The 4,887-nt window shown below is 35.4% G+C and overlaps 1 pseudogene; it reads right to left on the bottom strand.

Moving 5' to 3' along the window:
* LOC109128718 lies at window positions 3,388–4,205 on the bottom strand (annotated as a pseudogene).

Here is a 4,887-nt window from a genome sequence, read left to right as displayed (position 1 = left end):
GTTTTGTATGGTTCTGGTAATATTATCTAAAATGTATGACACATGAGTAAATCTCCTATAAATATATGCCCTAATTTTTTTTTCAAATTTGGATGCCCAAAGCGGCTGCTTTTTTTTCTACAACTGTTGCACGGCTCCAAGATCCCCTCCCTGCAGTTCTAGTGGCGATTCAAGTGAAGGTTGATGCTGCGTGTATTGAATCCAGCCGGCTCTATGGTATAGGCTGGATAGAAACGAATCATCATCAAGGTACTTATTTCCAAGGATCATCAGCACTCACTGGAGAAGCTTTAGGAATGAAGTTTGCTCTATTATCGGCCTTCAGCCATCTCACGGGGCTACTCCTCGGTTATAATCAAGTCGGACTTAAAAGTCCTGTTGGACCACCCCAACTCAAAAGCAAACTGTAAATGAGCTAGTGGGTCTCCCCCATGATATATGATCCATAGCCGAGTTCTCTGCTTTGTCTTCTGTGCATCATAGTTATATATAAGTCGTACGATCGTAACCTTTGCTAACTTGTCACAACTGACAACTTGAAACAACACATCTAATTGCACACCCGTAAATACACACCTCTTCACTATTTACAGACACCTTAATTTATCTAATTATATAACATAGTAAGACCAAACTCAATTATAAACAAACAACGATCAACTGAAATGCAAACATAGTAAGAGTTAAAAAACAATCTCTTGAAAAGAAACCTATTAAAACAAAACCTATGTTGTTGTAAGAAAACTAATAACATTTTTCCAATGGATTTTTGATGTTAATATTAATCGTTATTGAATAATAAGTCGAGTCTAATATTTCCGTTAACAAAATGTGGAGTTTAATATTTTAAATTATAAATAACTTTTTTTAACTGATTAAAATGAGAAATTATTTGATTTTATTAAAAAACAATAATGTTTTTAATAAAAAAAACTGATAAGTCTCCCCCTGCCTAAGCCTGAGCATAAAATGCGAATCTGAAAATCCAAACAGAATCCGGTCCAAAAAATCAGATTAAATCTGAACCGATATTGAGGAAATAATCGATCAGTTTTTGTTTTAATTATTTTTGGATATTGGATAATATCGGATCCAAACCGATATCCAATAGAAATCCGAATATAACCAAAAATATAAGAAACAACTCGATTACTAAACTTTTATTTGTAATCTTCTAATCAAATTTTCATTATCAAACAAGTCCACTAAATTCATAATATCCCCTGACATCAATTTTTGCAGATTAGAGAAATATTGCTCCATTCATATTAGTTCAAACATTCTATAGAATTCTTATGATGCATAGAAAAACCTAGAATCTAGAACAAAGTGATCAATCATATTCTACCATTAAGAACATATGAATCAAAGAACGATAAAGAATTAGATTTTTCTATAAACCAATTAAACCACTAAATCATTGAATCTCCTACTTAGAACTCTAAAACCCAATTGGAGATCTACTCACACATAGTAAAATTAACAGAAATCATAGATGAAGAAAACATGATGAAATTGCATAAATAATAAGGAAGGGTTTAGAAATCTTCTCTAAATTGTCAAAGAGGATGAATCTCTAGAATCCCAAAAGAGTGACTTACAAAAAAAGTCACAAGTTGCAAAAAGAAAACGTAGAAGAAAACTTAGCGTTTTTTCTCCCAACAAATCAAATGTATTTATAGAGTTCTCAAAATAAGGTAAAAAGGTAACAGCCTAGTTAGGACATTTTGTCAGCCAGGCGGATTTTTCAGAAAGGCGGGTTTTCACGTGAAACTTACCGGTTTAGACTTCGTTGCTTAGCCAGACGGGTCTCTTAGACTGGCGGGTTTCCACGTGAACCAATATCCTTCTCATATGCTTGTTTGTATCCAGAATGGCTCATTTTTCTCCAAAATGTTCAAAAACCTATAAAGACTCGATAAAAACTAAATGATTCCAAAAATACACTTTGGCTCAATAAAAAATATAAAATAAGAGAAAAAACAAATACTCAAAACCGATAATAACACCATATATCAACGTTTTATCTTTCAAATAGGTAAATCAATTAACAAATTGACAAATTTACTTGAACAACTTCCAGAATAACCCATATGATACTCTGTTGCCACAACACTTACGTTGTCACCAAAATCTTGAGGCTGAGGGGATGAGAAGTAGTGCCACTTACTGCCAAATATGAAGGTGAACAAAAGACGTTGACGAGGCAGTGACCTTGTAAGGAACAGTTCGGTGAAATTTGGACGTTGAAGTAAGAAAGCCCATTCCTTCGACACAAAACGGCATATTGCAATGGAATTTACAGGTAATCTTGAGAGCATCTCGATGACGAGATCGATAGGAAACTTCTCTCTTACATCCGTTGAGGCTGATGATTGTGTGTTGCGTCCAGTGGTTAATAGAAATATAACCATAATATGATGTTTCCTTCCTATTGAATCTTTTTTCTTTCTAACGCAGTTCATTAACAGAATTTTAGGGTTTTTTTGTTTGTATCGTGCCTTTTACCGTAATCTTATTGTAAGACTATTTAATCTAATGAATCATCTATCTAATATTTTTTTTCCATTGTTACATGAAAAAAAGTATAAATTAACCTATGAAATAAGGAAACTGCACCCAAATTTTGTTTTCTGTTTTGGAGTCTGGATCGGAATGGGAGATCTCTGAAATTTTTGGAATCTCGCTTCCATAGCGCTTTCGAAAATCCATTAGGAGGAAGCTCGTTGAAAGCTTATGCTTCAATTGCAAAAAAAAAAAAAATGTCAAACTAATAAGAAACAAGAAATTTTTATACTAGAAAAGACAAACTAATTTTGCCATTTAAAAACTAATTAGGAGGGGGTATTGAATTGTACTTTAAAAGATTTTAGAGTATTTTTAAAATCTTTTGTTATTCAATTTAGATTTATGTAAAAAATTTTAAAATCTTCTCTTATTCAACTTAGATATCTATAAAATCATTTAAAACAATTTAAAATCTCTTGTTATTCAATCAATAATTTATAAAACTAACTTAAAATCTATTGTTATTCATAATTTCAGAACTTTTTTATAAAATGCTCCTTTACATGATTCTACAAGATTTTTTGTGTGTTTTTAGTTGAAAAATATCTCCCTCAAAGTCACAGCCTTTGAGGTATAATTTGAAAAGATTTCAGCAAAAAAAAAAACTCTGGAAATAAACTCGTCTAATCCCACAACAAGTCTGAAATTGTTTATCTTGTCTGCTTCACGGCCATCAGCTAAATATAAAAGGATTTGGGTATTTTGTTCACTATGGAGTTTGAGTTTCCATACTTTTTTGTGCAATTGGAGTGTGAAAAACATAAATCGCAAACAAACCCAGCGAAACGAAACGAAACCTAAGCAAAGAACTGGAGTTTATTAGCATCTCCAATAATGACCAGTAGTAATAGGGATATCGTTAGTCATTCGCGCAGGTTCAAGTTTCTTCAAGGTTCGTCTTCGTTTTTTTTTTCTTCTAGGCATCAATGGAGTGCCCTTACCCGAATTCACATGCTTTATAAGGTTCCGGTTGTATGCAGCGGCATAATCTAAACCGACGCCGGTCTGGTTCGGTTCACCAGGTGAGGGCCAACCGGTCTCAGCCACCACGATGTCCACGTCACTGTACCCGATCCGTCTCATAGCAGAGTAAACAGCGTCAAGCTGAGTGTCGAACATGTTGATGTAGTTCATCTTCGTAACCGGGTCAACGATAACTACGTCGTTTCAGTTAAAGAGTGCATAATTTAACGTTTCGGGTCCGAACCCGAAATATGGGTACGGGTTAACCATAAAAGGAGACTTCGTGCGGTTGTGGAAGTCGAGGATTGGAGCGAAGATGGTTTTATCGTAGCCTCTACGAAACTTTCCGGAGCTAGGTGGTTCGGAAGAGCCTGATAGGACACCGAGCGAGTGAGGCGTAGAGACGAAGATCCCAGTCACGTTAGCCAGGTCTACTGTTAACGTAAGCGCCTCCATGGCGGGAAGGAGATGACCGATCAGTGTTTTGTCGGATGTAGCGATGACTTCGTTTCCGACAGCAGAGTAACGGATCGATGCTGCCGGGAGGAAAGGGAAGATGTGGTCGGAGAGCCATGAACGTGCGTTGGGAAGCTTGGAGAGCGAAACGATGTCGGAGCGGAGTTTGGGATCATACGCGTGACGGTGAGAGAGATCCCGGTGATGCCAGAAAGTTTTTTTTTTTTTTTGTGTTCTAAAATATTCTAAACTCAAAGTTTATTAATAACAAAATCTTACAGAATCACATTCATTTTCTTGTATTTTAAATATAAAAACCTTAAAAACTAATGAAATTTCCCAAAAACTCAATCAAATCCTTCAAAATTGTAAAATATTAAAATCTTACAAAATCTTTCCAAATCCAAGTTCAATACCCCTCTAAGAATAAATGGCTTAGCTCCGCCAAATGAATTTGTATATATTTGGTAGAAGACTGTTTGTTTTATATCTATTACTTGCTGAGTTCCATATTTCCATCTTTTCTGATCTATCAAGTCACCAACACATCATCACATTCAAGATATGGTTACCGGAAATGACTATATCATCAAAAACTCACACGGGTCACAAGGATTAATACTTGATGTGGCTAATACTTTTCTATGTAAAATCCATGAACAGATTGAAAACTTCGCATGCACCAATTTCCAGAAAACTCGATATAATAGTCAGTTGCTACAACACTAATTACGTTCTCATCAAAATTTTGGGGCTGAGGGGATGACAAGAGGTGACACTTGCTGCCATATCTGAAGGTGAACAAAAGACGCGGCCGAGCCTACAAGGTGAGGAAAGATTCCGCGAAATCCAGACTTCGAAGTATGGACGACCATTGCTTTGACACTAAACGACATATTG

This window comes from Camelina sativa, chromosome 14 (assembly GCF_000633955.1).
Source record: "Camelina sativa cultivar DH55 chromosome 14, Cs, whole genome shotgun sequence".
Taxonomy (NCBI): domain Eukaryota; kingdom Viridiplantae; phylum Streptophyta; class Magnoliopsida; order Brassicales; family Brassicaceae; genus Camelina; species Camelina sativa.
This window is presented reverse-complemented; position numbering and strand designations above follow the sequence as displayed.